Source organism: Lepidochelys kempii, chromosome 7 (genome assembly GCF_965140285.1).
Source record: "Lepidochelys kempii isolate rLepKem1 chromosome 7, rLepKem1.hap1, whole genome shotgun sequence".
NCBI lineage: Eukaryota > Metazoa > Chordata > Testudines > Cheloniidae > Lepidochelys > Lepidochelys kempii.
The window spans coordinates 52,575,277-52,596,419 of NC_136386.1; positions in this window are offsets into that span (position 1 = coordinate 52,575,277).

The following is a 21,143-nucleotide window of genomic DNA, read 5'->3' on the forward strand; positions in this document are numbered from 1 at the left end:
TAGTCTCTCCCCATACAGAAGCCTTTCCATACCCCTAATCATTTTTGTTGCCCTTTTCTGCACTTGTTCTAATTCTAATATATATTTTGTGAGATGGGATGACCAGAACTGCATGCAGTATTCAAGATGTTGGCATACCATAGATTTATGTAGTGGCTTTATGATATTTTCTGTCTTATTTTTCTCTCCCTTTCCTAAAGGTTCCTAATATTCTGTTGGCTTTTTTGACTGCTTCTGCACATTGAGTGGATTTTTTCAGAGAACTATCCACAATGAGTGGTAACAGCTAATTTAGATCCCATCCATATCCGCGGGAAGTAGAGGAGTGGGGGCTGCTGCAGCATCTCCAGGTTTAATTCGGGGTCCTGGCTGCTGGCCCCGCACCCGGGGCTCCACTCCTGGCCCTACGCCCGCTCCCAGCTGTGGCCCCAGCCTCGGCCCCCGTGCCTCTGTCTGGGTCCCTCCCTACCACAGACACGGCCCTGCTCCTGGCCCCAGCTTGGGAGGGGTGGGGGGTGGAGGGAGGGACAAAGGGACTGGCTTTCAGCACCCCCACTATTAAAAATGTTTCAGTACCACTGATCCCATCATTTTATATGTATAGTTGGGATTATGTTTTCCAACCTGCATTACTTTGCATTTATCAACATTGAATTTCATCTGCCATTTTGTTGCCCAGTCACCCAGTTTTGTGAGAGCCCTTTGTAACTCTTCACAGTCTGCTTTGGACTTAACTATCTTGAGTAATTTTGTATCATCTATAAATGTTGCCTCTTCACTGTTTACCCCTTTTTCTAGCTCACTTATGAATATGTTGAACAGCCCTGGTCCCAGTACAGATACTCGCTATTTACCTCTCTCTACTGTGAAAACTGACCATTTATTCCTCTGCTTTGTTTCCTAACTTTTAACCAGTTACCAATCCATGAGAGGACCTTCTATCTTATCCCATGACAACTTACTTTGCTTAATAGCCTTTGGTGAGGGACCTTGTCAAAGACTTTCTGCCAGTCCAAGTACACTGTATCCACCCTATCACCCTTGTCCACATGCCTGCTGACCTCCTCAAAGAATGCTAATAGATTGGTGACTCATCACGTCCCTTTACAAAAGACATCTCAAAGCTGCCTCCTTGGGGACCATCCCACTCTTGTCGGTTGGGAGAGTGTTAGGCCCTCAATCCCACAAGTGTATCCTCAGGTGTCATAGTGGTTGACTGGAGCCCGCTCTGTGTTGTCTCCCTGTTGCCTTGCTCTGCTGTTAGTGCAGCCTCCCTCTTTGGACAGCTTCCCTTCCTCTGGGCGACAGGCTACACAGCCCTACAGAGTCTTTGGGGGAGACTCCTCCCACAAACTGCTGGGATCTGCCGCCCATCCCATCCCTCCTGTTGACCTGCTTCTCATAAGGCGTATTTCTCCACTGCATTGTAAACCCACCGCTGAGGACCCAGGCTTGTGGACTAGGTGTTTATAAGCCACGTTTGAGCATCCACACTGCATCATAAACCTGGGCTCACAATTGCTGGACCCAGGTCTCACAGCCATGCTAACATGTCCACACTGCACTACACAGGCTTTCTGTGGGACTCCATCATCTACACCACATTATGCAGGCCCAAGTTCAACCACCCATATCCCAAACTTTCTAATGTCCTCCCCAAATGTGGCCACTCTAGCCCTTTGTTTGTTGTGCAGTGTGGGAAAACTTGACTGGCAAACAAATTTGACTGGTCAGAGGACAAAGAAAGTTGGCTTGTGGAATAATTTTGGCAGACTCCCAGAGCATGATGAGTCCAGTGGGGCTGCATCTACATTGCAAAGCAACAGGGCTTGAATTCTAGTCCTGGCTTGACTCAGGATTGGACCCTCCAGCCCTGTGGGTCCTGGGATCATAGGTCTGAGCCCTAGGTTAGCACAGTTTGTGTGTAGACATAAGCGGGGGAGTAGGCTTGAGCCTGAGTTTGAACCCTGAGCATACATTGCAGTGTACACACCCACAGGCTCCCTGCTAGAGTGGCTTGGAAATTTTTCATGAAAACATTTTTTTAACAAAAAATTGTTTTTGTCAAAATCCAAACATATCCATTTGGATGAAATTTTGTTTAGAACTCCTCCCCATCCCCCTGTCCCCAGAAATGAAGTATTTTGATCATGTCAGAATGCCCCATTTGGGCATTTTTGCAATGGAATGTCTTGAATTTTCATTTTGCAATGACAGTTTGAAATAAAATTTATTATTTTTATATTACAATTTTTTAAAATGTTAAAAGTTCAAAATTGGAACAAATTGTACTGAACTGAAATGTTTTGTTTCAGAGTAACAGCCGTGTTAGTCTGTATTCGCAAAAAGAAAACGAGTACTTGCGGCACCTTAGAGACTAACCAATTTATTTGAGCATAAGCTTTCGTGAGCTACAGCTCACTTCATCGGATGCATACTGTATGTGAAGTGAGCTGTAGCTCACGAAAGCTTATGCTCAAATAAATTGGTTAGTCTCTAAGGTGCCACAAGTACTCCTTTTCTTTTTTTGAAATGTTTTGATAAGCCCAAAATGAAACTTTTTTTAAAATTGTGTTTCCTGGGAAAATTAGATTTTTTTTTTTTGTTCTGTTTTGAAATGGAAACATTTTTGAAATCCCAGACTTTTCCACAAAACAGTAATCCGCTCCCCTCCTCTCACATCTATTCCTGACCTTCTCCCAACACAACATGTGAATGCAGAGCTGCCTCTCTACTGAGCTGCTCACCTTGTTCTAGGTCTGCCTCAGTACAGGGGCTGCTCCTCTTGACCCCAGCTCTTCTGGGTGCTCTCTGAGGCTGACCTTGGGCACAAACATGACCCAATGATCTGTGATTTGGCCGTTGCTGATGGTTCTCTGGAGGGGTGCAGGAGGGCTGGGTGTGGGGCTCAGTAATTTTCCTCTATTCCTGCCAAGGATCACATAATGCAGGGGAGTGTTGTTAGAATTGCCTGAGCAGTGAGTAGAGGTTATAATTTACCAAGCCAGATCCTCAGCTGGTGCAAATCAGCAGAGCTCAGCCAACATTGATGGAGCTACCCGGATTATGCCAGCTGAGGATCTGACCCATTGGATCCAGATAGAAGTTCACAAGGGAGAACTTAGAAATAAACAAAAAGAAAAGGAGTACTTGTGGCACCTTAGAGACTAACCAATTTATCTGAGCATAAGCTTTCGTGAGCTACAGCTCACTTCATTGGATGCATACTGTGGAAAGTGTAGAAGATCTTTTTATACACACAAAGCATGAAAATATACCTCCCCCCACCCCACTCTCCTGCTGTGTGTATAAAAAAATCTTCTACACTTTCCACAGTATGCATCCGATGAAGTGAGCTGTAGCTCACGAAAGCTTATGCTCAAATAAATTGGTTAGTCTCTAAGGTGCCACAAGTACTCCTTTTCTTTTTGCAAATACAGACTAACACGGCTGTTACTCTGAAACTTTAGAAATAAACAGTGGCTTATATGTGTTTTAAAAACTGGCCTGTGCTTTAATACATTACTAGCCAGCTTTCTGAAGGCTGTTCTCTGGCTCCAAACATGTTATGTTGATGCCAGACCCTCAGAATGGCACAGAGGGTTTAGAATGGTGCAGCCTACTGGGAACTCCATTGAGTAAGATGATGTATCTCTTCCGGGGGCAGCAGGGGGAGGGGAGGAGGGTGCCTGAGAATGACATCACCAGCATTGTTTACTGCCAGCCAAGTTTTGGAAACAAAGACCCCCCATCACGGCACATAGCTCCCCTTTCCTCAACTCACTCACTCACTCTGTTTATATCTTCATAAAGCTCATTTGTTTCCTCCACAATGTGAACACCCTCGGGGCCTATTTTCAAAGTAATTAGCTTGAAAAATGAGCCGCAGTGCTGACGTCTATTTGTGATTGTGATTCAAAGGGCTATGGGCAATAAGCACAGCAGGTGATTATGGTTCCACACCCTGGCATGGCATATTGCCTTTTTAATAATATTTAGGCTTGGTCTATGCTACCAACTTATGTCAGTACGTCGCTCAGTGGCATGGAAAGTCACCCCCCTGAGTGACATACTTGTACCAACCTAACCCCCGGTTTACACACACAGCTGTGTCAATGGGAGGGCTTCTCCCATCAACATAGCTACTCCTCTGGGTGAGGTGGAGTACCTGCACTGATAGGAAAGACTCTGCTTCACTGCATCGCTGTAAGTGAAGAAAAGCCCATTTTCATCCCTTGCAAATGTTCTCCAAGCCACATCTGGCCCTTCTTAAAGAGACACTCTTTCAGGTCACATTTAGCCCCAAATTCAAGGCCAAATAGGAGAGGTGCTAAGAACCTCAGCCAAGATCCAAAAGTGACTCATGATTTGGGTGTCACAGTTGTTGGGTGCCCAGTTTGAGACCAATGTTCCTGATTGGCTGAGGGCAGGTGCTCAGCACTTTGTGGAAATCAGGCTCCTTTAAGATGTCTCAGGTTGGGAACCCAGAATCCCTAATCATCTTTGAAAATCTTGGCCCTGATGATTTGCCCCTTATGTCTAAGAAACTCATCACAATCAAGGGAAATTATTCCATTTTTTTCTAAATTCCAGTGGCACTAAGTTTTAAAAACCAAAACAACAATAAATATTTCTCTGCAGTGCTGACCACCCACACAATTCAGCATTAACCTAGTGCATACGAACCTGAAAGTGAAAATGCGTAGACACTATCAGGAGTGTTTTATATCCAAGGTACATGCACAGTAGAACCTCACAGGTAGAAACACCTCAGGAATGGAGGTTGTTTGAAACTCTGAACAAAACGTTACGGTTGTTCTTTCAAAAGTTTACCACTGAACATTGACTTAATACAGCTTTGAAACTTTACTAGGCAGAAGAAAAATGCTGCTTTCCCTTTATTTTTTTAGTAGTTTATGTTTAACACAGTACTGTACTGTATTTGCTTTTTATTATTATTTTTTCTCTGCTGCTGCCTGATTGTGCATTTCCAGTTCCAAATGAGGTGTGTGGTTGACTGGTCAGTTTGTAACTCTGGTATTCATAACTCTGAGTCCTACTGTATGTGTAAATGAAGATCTTTAATATAAATAGCACCATCTATTGGCACATACTGTGCAACATTGGTCAAAGTAGGAGTGTGATTTTTTTTCTGGCATAGTTATACCTATAATAGACCTAATATAGTCATGGTTACACCAGTATAAAGGAGCTTTAAACTGATATAGCTACTTTTGGTTCCCAAACCAGAATAATCTATACCATTCTAAGCTTTATACTGGCACGACTGCATCCACACTAGGTTTAACCATGCTGGTACGACCAAAACTTTTAAGTGTAGAAGACAAGTCCTGAGTCCAGCTCTTAACTAAACAGCCTACAAACAAACTTGAAGGTGACTTGCCTCTTTTCAAAGTTGAGTAAAGTGCAAAAAAGAAAGATTATTAAAAATTCTTTCATTTTTAATCATTGCGGGTGTCCTTGACTTTGGGAAAGGTGCTTTCTGGTTTGTAATAAAATATATGGGGCCAGTCTTTGCAAGGGAGTGGGAGGTGTGGTGCAACAACCTTGCAAAGATAGTATTGCCGAGTCCCACAATTTTTTATGACTTTTGCAATAATTGCTTGTTTTCTTAAAGCACAAGCTGCCAGACTCAAGAGATTGCATGAGAATCTGTTTTCATTTTTTTTTAAAGGCAAGTTTTGAGCCCTCCTGGCTGCAGAGAAAAGCTGGAAATGTTGAAGCATATACAGGTGGTTGAAAAATTTCCATCAAAAAATGTTTTTCAGTAGAAAATTGGGTTTTTTGCAAAGCGTGTCTGCTTTCTGTAAAAAACCAAAAACCCTTCAATATTTCATCCAAAAAGTATCATTATTTGGCTGAAATATTTCACTTTTGGCCAACAAATACTGATGAAAACTCAAAATTTTCCCTGGAAAATGTTGAGGAAATTTTTTTTAAAAAGTTTATTTTCCTGTGGAAAATTTTGACAAGCAATTTTCCAACCAGCACTAGAGACAAGTTCACTTAAAGGCTTAAATCGCAGGAGGCAGATCAAAAGGAAACATTTATTATTTGAATGAAATCTCATAATTTTCAGGGCCTGCCTCATGATTTTCAAACACTTGAGTTTGGCAATACTGTAGAGGGAAGGCATAGTTGCAGTTCTTGCACTCTTCTTAGTCCAGGGCCCACTCCTTCCTACTGCTCCACTGGGTGCTGCTGTCCAATGCAAAAGGACTGGTATAGGCAGAGAAGGAGGTGGGGTCACAACATAACCATGTAGCTAAGTGGGGAAGACAATGTTCACCCCTCTAGGGCTGCAGAGGCACTGCATTTTCCAGGAGCTGGAGAGGTGTGTGTGCCTGAGGCACTGGTGCTGTCCCATAGCTCCCTGTGGGGCAGCTCCATCTCTCCTCCAATCCTAAGAAGCACAATCTGGTCCATTATTGTTTAGTCTCCCAACAGCATCTCTGTAACCAAACCTCTGATAACACAGATCCACATACAACATAGGGAAAGCTTCCCTCTCCAGGACAGTTCATTCAGCACCTGGGAAAACCTGGGAAAAAGGACCTGGGAATTACAGTGGACAAGAAGCTGGATATGAGTCAACAGTGTGCCCTTGTTGCCAAGGCCAACGGCATATTGGGCTGTATTAGAAGGAGTATTGCCAGCAGATGGAGGGAAGTGATTATTCCCCTCTGTTCGGCACTGGTGTGGCCACACCTGGAGTATTGCTTCCAGTTTTGGGCCCCCCACTACAGAAGGGATGTGGACAAATTGGAGCAAATCCAGTGGAGGGCAACGGAAATGATTAGGAGGCTGGGGCACATGATTTATGAGGAGAGGCTGAGGGAACTGGGATTGTTTAGTCTGCAGCAGAGAAGAATGAGGGGGGATTTGATAGCAGCCTTCAACTACCTGAAGAGGGGTTCCAAAGAGGATGGAGCTAGGCTGTTCTCAGTGGTGGCAGATGACAGAACAAGAAGCAATGGTCTCAAGTTGCAGTGGGGGAGGTCTAGGTTGTATATTAGTAAAGACTATTTCACTAGGAGGGTGGTGAAGCACTGGAATGGGTTACCTAGGAAGGTGGTGGAATCTCCTTCCTTAGAAGTTTTTAAGGCCCGGCTTGACAAAGCCCTGTCTGGGATGATTTAGTTGGTGTTGGTCCTGCTTTGAGCAGGGGGTTGGACTGGATGACCTCCTGAGGTCTCTTCCAACCCTAATATTCCATGATTTTTTGAATCACAGATCTCCTGAAGCTTGAGGTGTTTATTAAGGGATACAGCTACAACTATATACACAAACAGGTTCCCACACATTTTGAGTCCCAGCTTTGTTTTCTTTGTTGCCCAGGCACCACACTGCGCCTGAAACTCTTCACAACACATATCGACATCTGGTGGTAGAGTAATACACTGCAAGTAAACATAACTTTACACATTGGTGTGCATAGGGTAAGAGAATGTAATGATTGCTCAAGAAAGAGCAATAAGGGGCACGAAGTTACCTGAGCTGATGGTCCCAAGAGGGTGTCAACTGCTGGCTAAGGAACGTGGCCAAGTTTCCAACCACTTAGAGAGCATGCTGCAGTTACTAGAACATACTGGTGAGTAAACTCACTACTGTTTTTTCCCAGATCCCACTCCCAGTGAGCTCCTACTAGTAAGAGCAGGTCTTGAGCCTAAAATATTTTCCTTTCATAGCCTCTGGACTATAGCTGGCTGATGAATTCTGTGAATGCCACAGCAGGCAGGAAATTCACTCTTAGATCTCACAGGATGTAACAGGAAGAGGAAAAACCTTAGTCAGCTCCTGCTGCACTTCTGATGAATGCATCAGTTTCCTCTGCCATGGGAAAGCCCTCCACCCAGAGAGGCCACTGAACACGGAAGATTGTTGTGTTCCTGTATCCCCTGTGTATACAGCTGCATCCTCTTGTTCTCTTCACCTTTGTGTGACTTGGGGCAAGTACGGAGCAAGCACAAGAGCAGACATTCCTGAAGTCAAAACTTCCCTACTTAAATAAAACACCCTCTTTGGCAGGGATTCTCAGCCTGTACTCCTTGGAGCATTAGCTGGGGTTCTGCAAAGAGCTGGCAAGTCACATAGACCCAAGGTTTCCAAAGTCGGCTATAATATGGGGTGCCTTGGGTTTTGGGTGCCCAATTTGAAAATTTTGGGCCTCATTTTCAGAGGTGCAGGGAGCACTTGCAGCTTTGGCTGACTTTAATAGGCCTTTTGGGTGCTCAGCACACCTGAAAATCAGACTGTAACGTTATTGACAGAATCTGAAACCGTATAGATCATTGTTGCAACCAAAGTCCTGTAGTGGCACCAAATCTTGTATAAAGTGGGTCAAATAAGGTGTCTAAGACAAGATTATGGTTTTCTGGTTATGATTATGCTATCTGTATATGTGTATCATTTTTGTAGTTGAAGTTATGAATATTGGCTCTATACCGTCTGTATTTCAAACTTATGCTATGCTTCTGGGTGACACCCCAGACATGTTGGTGTCAGCTCTGCCTAGCCTGCTTGATGGCCCATTAAGGACCATCAGCTATACAACTGACCCATTGAGAGAAGGCAGACACACCTTGTGACTCAGCAAGGTGTGCAGGGACATGCCTATGGACAGCTTGTCCTTGGGACAAAGAAAGCAGAGACCACATGGCAAGAGACTATAAAAAGCTGCTGCAGCTCCTCCATCTTGTCTTCAATCCTGCTTCTTACCTCTGGATGGACTTTGTTACAAAGGGAAGCTCTACACAAAGAACGGATGACCCATCCCATTTGTGGATGTACTCCAGAGACTTGATTTGAACCTGCAGCTTATTCCATCACTGCTACAAGCCTGAACCAAGAACTTTGCCATTACTGTATGTAATTGTTTCCATTTAACCAATTTTAGCTCTCATCTATATCTTTTTCCTTTTATGAATAAACCTTTAGATTTTAGATTCTAAAGGATTGGCAACAGCATGATTTGTGGGTAAGATCTGATTTGTATATTGACCTGGATCTGGGGCTTGGTCCTCTGGGATCAAGAGAACCTTTTTTCTTTTACTGGGGTATTGCTTTTCATAACCATTCATCCCCATAACGAGTGGCACTGGTGGTGATCCTGGGAAACTGGAGTGTCTAAGAGAATTGCTTGTGTGACTTGTGGTTAGCCAGGGGGGAAAACCAAAGTCCTCTCTGTTTGGTTGGTTTGGTTTGCCTTAGAGGTGGAAAAACCCGAGCCTTGGGCAGTAACTGCCCTGCTTTAAGCAACTGGTCCTGAACTGGCACTCTCAGCTGGGTCCCACCAGAACCAGCAATATTACACAGGCCCAAAGGTGGCTCAAGCTGGGCATCCAAAAAATGAAGCATCTAACTTTAGTGTCCACTTTGGAAAATGTAGGCCTTGCTGCAGGTTCCTCCTTATTCCCAGCTCCTACATAGAATCATACAAGATTAGGATTGGAAGAGACCTCAGGAGGTCATCTAGTCCAACACCCTGCTCAAAGCAGGACCAATCCCCAACTAAATCATCCCAGCCAGGGCTTTGTCAAGCCGGGTCTTAAAAACCTCTAAGGTTAGAGAGTCCACCACCTCCCTGGGTAACCCATTTCAGTGCTTCACCACCCTCCTAGTGAAATAGTGTTTCCTAATATCCAACCTAGACCGCCCCCGCCGCAACTTGAGACCATTGCTTCTTGTTCTGTCATCTGCCACCACTGAGAACAGTCGAGCTCCATCTTCTTTGGAACCCCCTTCAGGCCTAACCTGAAGGCCTAAGGCAGGTACTGGGATTACAGAGGGGCAGCCCAAGATTAGGCAAAGGCAGCAGGTCCAAACTCTCCTTGAAGATGATGAGTGGTACAGACTGCAGTCTGCCACAGTGTGCGGGGGCTAGATGAGGACTGGCAGTAGCTGCTGAGGCAAGGTGGGGATAGAGGGTGGGGATTCCCTGGGGCGGGGAGACCCGGAGACTGCAGAGGGCAGAACCCTGAGGGAAGGGGCACTGGGGTCCAGGAGGGATGTGCGGGCCTGAGGCAAGTGGGACACTGGCCTGCAGAGGGTGCTCCAGAGGCTGGAGAGCCAATTCCCAGGACAACCAGCTGGAGGTGCCACACCGCTGAGTCTCAGCCTTTCTCCATGGCCCAATCCTCCAATTTATCTAGGTCACTCTGGATCCTATCCCTACCCTCCAGCATATCTACCTCTCCCCCAAGCTTTGTGTCATCTGTGAATTTGCTGAAGGTGCAATCCATCCCATTGTCCAGATCATTAATGGTTTTGAACAAAACCAGCCCCAGGACCAACCCCTGGTGCACTCCACTTGATACCGGCTGCCATCTAGACATCGAGCCGTTGATCACTACCCATTGAGCCCAACAATCTAGCCAGCTTTCTATCCACCTTATAGTCCATTCATCCAGTCCATACTTTTTAACTTGCTGGCAAGAATACTGTGGGAGACCATACAAAAGCTTTGCTAAAGTCAAGATATATCACATCCACCACTTTCGCCATATCCACAGAGCCAGTTATCTCATCACAGAAAGCAATCAGGTTGGTCAGGCATGACTTGCCCTTGGTAAATCCATGTTGACTGTTCCTGATCATCTTCCTCTCCTCCAAGTGCTTCAAAATGGATTCCTTGAGGACCTGCTCCATGATTTTGCCGGGGACTGAGGTGAGGCTGACCGGTCTGTAGTTCCCCGGGTTCTCCTTCTTCCCTTTTTTAAAGATGGGCACTATATTTGCCTTTTTCCAATCGTCTACGCTGCAGGAGGATGGCTAACTATTTCCTGAAGCTTTTCCGTTCAGGCAATTGCTGTTTCCACAGGGCTGCTATACAGTTGTAAACATGAGGGTGGGTGATCCAGGACAATCTCTGAATTAAAATGTGGTCTACACTTTGAAAAAGCCCCAGGGCCCTGTTGTATGGTAATGGTAGGAAAGCCACACTTATATAGCATTACTAGTGTGGGCTAAGGGCTTCTACCACTGTCGTGCGCTGTGCAAGTCACTTGGACAACTCACGTCACCTCTGCTTGCCACACTTCATCTCGTGGAACTGGATTTATGGGCAGCTTGCACAGCTGTACCCTTCTCTTGGTGGACTTACCACGGGGGGCCTTAGCACCTGGTTTGTACCTGTGCTGGAGCTGAGCTCTCTTGTGGGTGCCAGAGGATTTAGGCAGGAGCATTCCCCAAGAGCCATTTCTGCTGGTTTTTGTACTTCACCAGCATGTCATAAAGGAGCCTGAACACAATAGACAACCAACCTATAATGGGGTATACTGATCTTTTAAGGAAAAGAGGGGCGGGGGTCCAGGCTACCCTATTCCAAGTAGTCTGAGCAGAATGAGGACCCTGGGGACAGTAGGGGTGGGCAGGTGTGGGAGTGAGGAAATGGTCCCAGGAGAAGTCTTATCTCAGAGAGAAGAGACAACCATTTCTTTAAGAGCCAGAAACCTTGTAGTGTAGGGCTGGGACAGAGGGGAGCCTTGCCCATCAATCAATCAATAAAAATCCCTTGGGGGAAAAACAGCACAAAGATCTCCTTGCTCACACTCTGCAAGAAGAGAGGGAAATAGCAAAGGACGTTTGTCAGTGGGCCCTGGGACCAAAGGGCTGACTGGGAGGCCCCTTCCCAGGCTTCAGCAGAGGAATGGAACACCCCCACTTCCTAGAAGAATACTGGCCGAAAAGACTTTCACTATCAAGATTTCGTGTTTGAAGTAATTTTATTTTGAAAGTTTTGTGGCCAGCCCAGGGGGTGATGGGTCAGAGCAATGTAAAGGTCTGGCTGAGAGAGTGACTCAGAGCAATATGTCTGTTACATAGCCACTCAACTTGTACACGTGTTCTCACCATTCTGCTCAAAAACCTCTTCCCGAGGCAAAGCTGCCTTCTGTATGAGACTGTTAAATTTGGATCAGTATGATGCCTGACATGAGAGAAGGCAGAGACAACATCACGTTATGGAGCAACCTGCCACAGGACTGGGAATGGACAGCAGTGGACAGACACGGGAGATCAAACATTGTGTAACTCCATTGTGGGCCAGCTGTACCTGCCTCTGACAAATACCTGATGGGGTCAGTCTCTTTCTTACATGTTGACAACATCTGTACAGTTTGTCATGCCAATAATGGCTCATTGATTTCTGTGGGGAATGCAGTAGTGGCAGGTCATTGAAATCATAGAAATGTAGGAATGGAAGGGAAAGGTCACCTAGTCCAGCCCCCTGCACTGAGGCAGGACCAAAGAACCTGAGACCATCCCTGACTGGTGTTTGTCCAACCTCTTCTTAAAAATGGGGGGTCTTACAACCTCATTTGGAAGCCTGTTCCAGAGCTTAACTACTGTTAGTTAGAAAGTTTTTCCTAATGCCTAACCTATTGCTCCCTTGCTGCAGATTAAGCCAATTGCTTCTTGTCCTACCTTCAGTGGACATAGAGAACAATTAATCATCCTCAGCCTCATTATAACAGCCCTTAACATATCTGAAGACTATTCTCAGGTCTTCCCTCAGTCTCCTTTTCTCAAGGCTAAAAATACCAGGTTTTTTTTTAACCTTCCTCCAAGGTCAAGTTTTCTAACCCTTTTATCATTTTTATTGCTCTCCTCTGGATTCTCTCCAATATGTGCATGTCTTTCCTAAAGTGTGGTGTCCAGAACCGACACAGTACTCTGTCTGAGGCCTCACCAGTGCCAAGTACAGCAGGACAATTACCCTCCATGTCTTACACACAACACTCCTCTTCATATACTCCAGAATGGTATCCGCCTTTTTTCACAACTGCTTCATATTATTGGCTCGTATTCAATTTGTGATCCACTATAACCCCAGATTCTTTTCAGCAGTACCACCATCTAGCCAGTTATTCCTCATTTTGTAAATGTACATTTGATTTTTCCTGCCTAAGTATAATACTTTACACCTGTCTTTGTTTAATTTCAGTGTTGATTTCAAACCACCTTCTCCCAGCTTAGTGAAATCTGCAGATTCTGTAAGCATACTCTACACTCCATTATCCAAGTCATTAATGGAAATATTGAATAGTACCAGAGGCAGCACCAGACCAGATTCCACTAGATATGCCTTTCCAGTTTGACAGTGAAACACTGGTAACTACTCTTTGAGCACATTCAGTGTGAAGCATGTATGATAGATCTAGAGATGCAGTATAGTCCGATGGAAGGAGCACTGAAGTGGGATGTAAAAGACTTTGTTTCATTTACTTGCTCTGCCACTGAACTGCTGTGTGACCTTGGGCAAGTCTCTTCCCCTCTCTGTGCCCATATCCACTCCACCCTTTGTCTGTCTTGTCTATTTAGATGGTGATCTCTCTGGGGCAGGGACTGTCTCTCGCTATGTGTACGTACAGTGCCCAGTGCAGTGGAGCTGCAATCTCCATTGGGCATCTAGGAAAAAAAGCTCAGGATGACTGTAAATATCTTCAGCTAACAATTGAGCTTGGCAGAGCGGTGACATGTGGCCTCTCTCAAAGATCAACTTCCAAAAAAAATTGTAGAGGAAATAAAATGAGGATTCATTCCTGTAAACAAAAGGTTTCCAGAAGACATTGGTTTCCTGTGGACTAGTTCTCTTGCTAACTTGGCAGTGGCTCACAACTGTAAAGTATGCCTAGGTGAAGGTTTGTTCTATTACAAACCACTTACAGTGCAAAAAATAGAGCACTGGGATTTCTGTGAGTATCTCAGGTCTGGTAGCTGTAAAGCATTAACCCCTTCATTTCTACATGTCTCAATCAATGTATGGTGTCTTTTGCTATTTATATAAGGGATCCAAATAACCATTCTTACCAAATATATACAACAGACAAGACTTAACAATAGACACACACTGCTGCTCTGGCTGGTTTCTGGAACAAAGAACATAGTAAGCACCATTAGAGGGCTCACAAACAACATAGAGCGGAGGTGGGCAAACTATGGCCTGTGGGCCGCATCCGGCCCATCAGAACTTTTAATCCAGCTCTCAAGCTCCCACTGGGCAGCGGGGTCAGGGGCTTTCAGCACAGCTCCCGGAATCAGCGGCATGCCCCTCCTCCGGCTCCTATGCATAGGGGAAGCCAGGGGGCTCCGCACGCTGCCCCCTCCCCAAGTGCCACCCCCCACAGCTCCCATTGGCTGGGAACCATGACCAATGGGAGCTGCAGGGCCGGCACCTGCGGACAGGGCAGCGTGCAGAACTGCCTGGCTGGTGCCGCACCTCTGTGTAGGAGCCGGAGGGGGGACATGCTCCTGCTTCTGGGAGCTGCTTGAGGTTCAGCAACTCTTGGAGCCTGCACCCCTGAGCCCCCATCCCCTGCACCCCAACCATCTACCCCAGCCCTGATCTCCCTCCCCCACTTGGAACCCCTTGGTCCCAGCCCAGAGCACCCTCTCACACCTCAAACCCCTCATCCCCACCCCAGAGCTTGCTTCCCCAGCTGGAGCCCTCAACTCCCCCTACACCCCAGCCCCCTGCCCCAGCCCTGATCCCCCCTCTCGCCTTCCAAACCCCTCCATCCCAGCCTGGAGCACCTTCCTGCTCCCTAAATCCCTCATCCCAAGCCCCGCCCTAGAGCTCACTCCCCCAGCTGGAGCCCTCACCCCCCCACACAGCCCGACCCCCAATTTTGTGAGCATTCATGGCCCGCCATACAATTTCTATACCCAGATGTGGTCCTCAGGCCAAAAAGTTTGCCCACCCATGACTTAGAGCAGTGATTCTCAAACTTTTGTACCGGTGACCCCTTTCACATAGCAAGCCTCTGATTGCGACCCCCCCACTTATGAATTAAAAACACTTTTTTATATATTTAACACCATTATAAATGCTGGAGGCAAAGCGGGGTTTGGGGTAGAAGCTGACAGCTCATGACCCCCCACATAATAACCTCTTGACTCCCTGAGGGGTCCCAACCCCCAGTTTGAGAACCCCTGCTTAGAGGAATACTTCCCTATTCCTAGTCACTATAATATATTTTGGCGGCGGCAATCTCTCGAGGTCGAGGATGATCTCTTTCACAGGTTTTATTTTTCATGGGTCCTTTGGTGACTGAAGAGTCCGATCCTTGAGCCAAAGGCTCATTGGCAGACATTGCAGGTGGTGTTGGAAGACAGGGTTGGGCCCCAATTGCTACGTGACCATTGTCTTTTCTTTCTTTTCTGGCATTTTTCTGTGATCAGGGCAAGGTGGTTTTCCTCAAAAATGGACGTTCCCTCTCTGACAAGTCTTGGCCCGTTATCCCTATCCTGGACTGCTGTCTCCCCGTGTGCAGTGTCGATGCCACATCTCTCGATGTTTATCCTGAAGGTGTCTTTAAAGCGTTTCTTTTGGCCTCCCTGTTTCCTTTCTCCACTGGTGAGTGTTTGTGGCCACAAACATAGGTGTGTGCAGCACATTCCATGAGGGTGCGCATCCAGGGAATTTTTTTTTTCCAAAGGCGAACATTTACTGAATACTCAGTCATAAAGGGCATTATTTTTATTCATCAAACAAATGAAAGAAACTAAAACTTAACTAAACTTTTTTTAAAATTAACAACTAAACTTTACTAAAAAATACAAACTTAAAAAATGAGACACAAAATACCAAACTTTTGTTGAGTGATAACCAGGCGTATACAAAGATACAGTCAATTTTCATGATCTTTATCTTTAACCAGATAATGAGATAACCCAAATTGACAAAAACAGATTTAGGTTTCTTCATCTTCCTGTCCTAGAGAATGAGACATTGCTCACCAGGTGTTACGGACTTAAATTCCTCAATCACATCATTGTAATTAAGTGACGAAGCCAATTCTTGTTCAATGTACAAAATCATGAGTGAGTCGAGGCGCTGTTGGGACATTGTACTTCTTAGTTTGTTTTTTACATGTGCTAGTTTCGAAAAGGCTCTTTCACATGAACAGCTTGTAACAGGTAAGACCGCAAAGAATTGCATAGATTTGTAAAAGGCCTGGAACATGGAAGACCGATCCGATTCCTTTAGCCAATCAAGCCACTCTCTGGTGGTGTTCGTAGTGCTACCTTTAGGAACGGATCCGTCATAACCCCGCAACAATCAGACTTCAGCTTCCAACTCATCCATGGACACTTTAAATTTGTTGGCAATGATTCTCATATCGTCCCTGCCAAGTCTAAGCTCAGCAGTTTTCCCATTGCAGTCACAATTTTACAAGTCTCCTGTTCAAATCGCTGGTCAATGCCAGTAATCATTGAGTCTAGGAGTGGTAAAATAAAGTTATTCTCTCCTGCTCCTCTTTTGTATCAAAGTGATGCTGGGACTCAAACATGTCATCAATATGAGTGGACGTTTTTCTCTTCTTAACTGGGGAAATCGATATATCATTCACTACACACATTTTCACACTGTCATTGAAAATAGATTGAAAATATTCTGGGCCACTTCTCATCACAGTCAAAGAGTTACACAAGCTTTTCACCCCTGTCATTGCAGTAAGTAAGTTGAGATCTGGAGCTTGAAGAGCCTTACTCACTTTTACCACCATCTGGAGAATAGGGTGCATCATGTGAAGGGCAAAGATTAACTTGAATGAATTTAGTTCATGGATAAGGCCCCTGGCTTTTATTTTAGCATCAGCAAGGCGAGTTGTTTTGATAATCTCTTGTAAAGCTTGTAAAATGACGGAATAGTTTTGTTTTACAGCAGCCACTGCTTCTGCTCTGCATGCCCATCTTACGTTTGACAGGGACTTCAAAGTCTTCAACTGGGATCCTACTTCTTGTGAAATCTTCTCCATTACTGCATGTCGCACAGGACTCCCCTCCATGAAGGCATAAAGAGCCTGAATAACACCAAAAATATCAAAAACAGTTCTGTTTTGTTTACTTGAAGTGCATGCATCTTCTAGGACGAGGTTCAAGCAATGCGCATAGCAGTGTACATAGAGTATTTCACTGTTTCTTTCTTTACATTTCATTTGAACTCCTGCAGTACATCCAGACATAGTAGATGCACCATCAAAACAGACAGACATCACTGATGACCAGTCAATGTTAAGAATGCCAATTTCGTCATTTAACTGGTCAAAAATAGACTGAGCATCAACTGTTAATAGTCTCTGAACAGACACAAAATGTTCAGCTGGACTATGTTTTTCATTGTCAAAATACCGCACCACAATGGACATCTGTTCATGGTGTCCACAGTCAGTAGTGTCGTCGGCAATTATTGAGACCATTTTTCCGTTTAGTGAAGACACAATCTTTTGTTGCACAACGTTGTGCAAGGCTACAATTAAATCATTTTGGATGCGATTACTCAGATAGGTAGTGTTTCGAGGAGATTGTCGCACATGCTTTGCCATTATGGGATCATATTTTTGGAGCATATTGACAAGATTTAGAAATAAACCTTTCTCAAAACTGTCAGCTTTTTCATTGTGACCCCTGAATGGTCTCCCACCTTTCACCAAACACAGAACAATGTCAATGAGTTGCTCCATTACACTTCAGTTATGGCACCGTTCTTCTTCTTGTTTAGACAGATAAGCCTGCTTGCCCTCATCCAACAATACATCAATAGGTTTCCCTTCATTAAAACTTGACCATGAAGAACAGCTCAACACATGAGATTTTGACGGTGGTTTTTAAAACATTTGTTAGCCCTATGCCAGTTTCTGAATCCCTTATCAATAAATGCTGGATCAGTGTGACCTTTGTTTGCTGCATCATTAGAGAAGAAGAAATGGCAGTAAAAGCAAAATGCTGCATCCTTTGATGGGCTATATTCTAACCACCTATACTTTTCATACCAATTGGACTGAAAACTTCTTTGTTTATTCCCTATTTTACTTCTAGGAAAAATACTCAATCTAGGCTGATAAGGACCTCTAGATAATTGAGACTGGCGTTCTAATCTATTTTTTGGAATAGCACAGACCGGGTCATCAGATGGAATGTTTGATGGCTTTGAATAGGAACTACACTGACCTGAACTGAGGGTATGTCTACACTACGAAATTAGGTCGAATTTATAGAATTCGGTTTTTTAGAAATGGGTTTTATATATTCGAGTGTGTGTGTCCCCACAGAAAATGCTCTAAGTGCATTAACTCGGCGGAGTGCTTCCACAGTACCAAGGCTAGGGTCGACTTCTGGAGTGTTGCACTGTGGGTGGCTATCCCACAGTTCCTGCAGTCTCCGCTGCCCATTGGAATTCTGGGTTGAGATCCCAACGCCTGATGGGGCTAAAACATTGTCGCGGGTGCTTCTGGGTACATATCGTCAGGCCCCCGTTCCCTCCCTCCCTCCATGAAAGCAAGGGCAGACAATCGTTTCGCGCCTTTTTTCCTGAGTTATCTGTGCAGACGCCATACCACGGCAAGCATGGAGCCCGCTCAGGTAACCGTCACCCTATGTCTCCTGGGTGCTGGCAGACGCGGTACGGCATTGCTACACAGCAGCATCAACCCATTGCCTTGTGGCAGCAGATGGTGCAATATGACTGGTAGCCGTCATCATCATGTCCGAGGTGCTCCTGGTCGCCTGTGTGAGGTTGATCAGGAGTGGCTGCGCAGACATGGGCGCAGGGACTAAATTTGGAGTGACTTGATCAAGTCATTCTCTTTAGTCCTGCAGTCAGTCCTATTGAACCGTCTTATGGTGAGCAGGCAGGTGATACGGATTGCTAGCAGTCCTATTGCATCATCTTCTGCCGGGCAGGCAAGAGATGAGGATGGCTAACAGTCCTATTGCACCATCTTCTGCCGAGCAGCCATGAGATGTGGATGGCATGCAGTCCTTCTGCACTGTCTGCTGCCAGCCAAAGATGTAAAAGATAGATGGAGTGGATCAAAACAAGAAATAGACCAGATTTGTTTTGTACTCATTTGCAAACCCGCCCCCCGTCTAGGGGACTCATTCCTCTAGGTCACACTGCAGTCACTCACAGAGAAGGTGCAGCGAGGTAAATCTAGCCATGTATCAATCAGAGGCCAGACTAACCTCCTTGTTCCAATAAGAACAATAACTTAGGTGCACCATTTCTTATTGGAACCCTCCGTGAAGTCCTGCCTGAAATACTCCTTGATGTAAAGCCACCCCCTTTGTTGATTTTAGCTCCCTGAAGCCAACCCTGTAAGCTGTGTCGTCAGTCGCCCCTCCCTGCCTCAGAGCAACGGCAAACAATCGTGCATCTGAGTTGAGAGTGCTGTCCAGAGCTGTCACAATGGAGCACTCTGATGGGGCTAAAACATTGTCGCGGGTGGTTCTGGGTACATATCGTCAGGCCCCCATTCCCTCCCTCCCTCCGTGAAACCAAGGGTAGACAATTGTTTCGCGCCTTTTTTCCTGAATTACCTGTGCAGACGCCATACCACGGCAAGCATGGAGCCCGCTCAGATAACCATCACCGTATGTCTCCTGGGTGCTGGCAGACATGGTACTGCATTGCTACACAGTAGCAGCAACCCATTGCCTTGTGGCAGCAGACGGTACAGTATGACTGGTAGCCGTCATTGTCATGTCCGAGGTGCTCCTGGCCACGTCGGCCAGGAGCGCCTGGGCAGACATGGGCGCAGGGACTAAATTTGGAGTGACTTGACCAGGTCATTCTCTTTAGTCCTGCAGTCAGTCCTATTGAACCGTCTTATGGTGAGCAGGCAGGCGATATGGATTGCTAGCAGTCCTATTGCATCATCTTCTGCCGGGCAGCCATGAGATGTGGATGGCTTGCAGTCCTTCTGCACCGTCTACTGCCAGCCAAAGATGTAAAAGATAGATGGAGTGGATCAAAACAAGAAATAGACCAGATTTGTTTTGTACTCATTTGCTTCCCCTCCTTCCCCGTCTAGGGGACTCATTCCTCTAGGTCACACTGCAGTCACTCACAGAGAAGGTGCAGCGAGGTAAATCTACCCATGTATCAATCAGAGGCCAGACCAACCTGCTTGTTCCAATAAGAACAATTACTTAGGTGCACCATTTCTTATTGGAACCCTCCGTGAAGTCCTGCCTGAAATACTCCTTGATGTAAAGCCACCCCCTTTGTTGATTTTAATTCCCTGTAAGTCAACCCTGTACGCCATGTCGTCAGTCGCCCCTCCCTCCGTCAGAGCAATGGCAGACAATCGTTCCGCGCCTTTTTTCTGTGCAGACACCATACCAAGGCAAGCATGGAGGCCGCTCAGCTCACTTTGGCAATGAGGAGCACATTAAACACCACATGCATTATCCAGCAGTATATGCAGCACCAGAACCTGGCAGAGCAATACCGGGCGAGGAGGCGACGTCAGCGCAGTCACGTGAGTGATCAGGACATGGACACAGATTTCTCTGAAAGCATGGGCCCTGCCAATGCATGCATCATAGAATCATAGAATATCAGGGTTGGAAGGGACCCCTGAAGGTCATCTAGTCCAACCCCCCGCTCGAAGCAGGACCACTTCCCAGTTAAATCATCCCAGCCAGGGCTTTGTCAAGCCTGACCTTAAAAACCTCTAAGGAAGGAGATTCTACCACCTCCCTAGGTAACGCATTCCAGTGTTTCACCACCCTCTTAGTGAAAAAGTTTTTCCTAATATCCAATCTAAACCTCCCCCACTGCAACTTGAGACCATTACTCCTCGTTCTGTCATCTGCTACCATTGAGAACAGTCTAGAACCATCCTCTCTGGAACCACCTCTCAGGTAGTTGAAAGCAGCTATCAAATCCCCCCTCATTCTTCTCTTCTGCAGACTAAACAATCCCAGTTCCCTCAGCCTCTCCTCACAAGTCATGTGTTCCAGACCCCTAATCATTTTTGTTGCCCTTCGCTGGACTCTCTCCAATTTATCCACATCCTTCTTGTAGTGTGGGGCCCAAAACTGGACACAGTACTCCAGATGAGGCCTCACCAATGTCGAATAGAGGGGGACGATCACGTCCCTCGATCTGCTGGCTATGCCCCTACTTATACATCCCAAAATGCCATTGGCCTTCTTGGCAACAAGGGCACACTGCTGACTCATATCCAGCTTCTCGTCCACTGTCACCCCTAGGTCCTTTTCCGCAGAACTGCTGCCGAGCCATTCGGTCCCTAGTCTGTAGCGGTGCATTGGATTCTTCCATCCTAAGTGCAGGACCCTGCACTTGTCCTTGTTGAACCTCATCAGATTTCTTT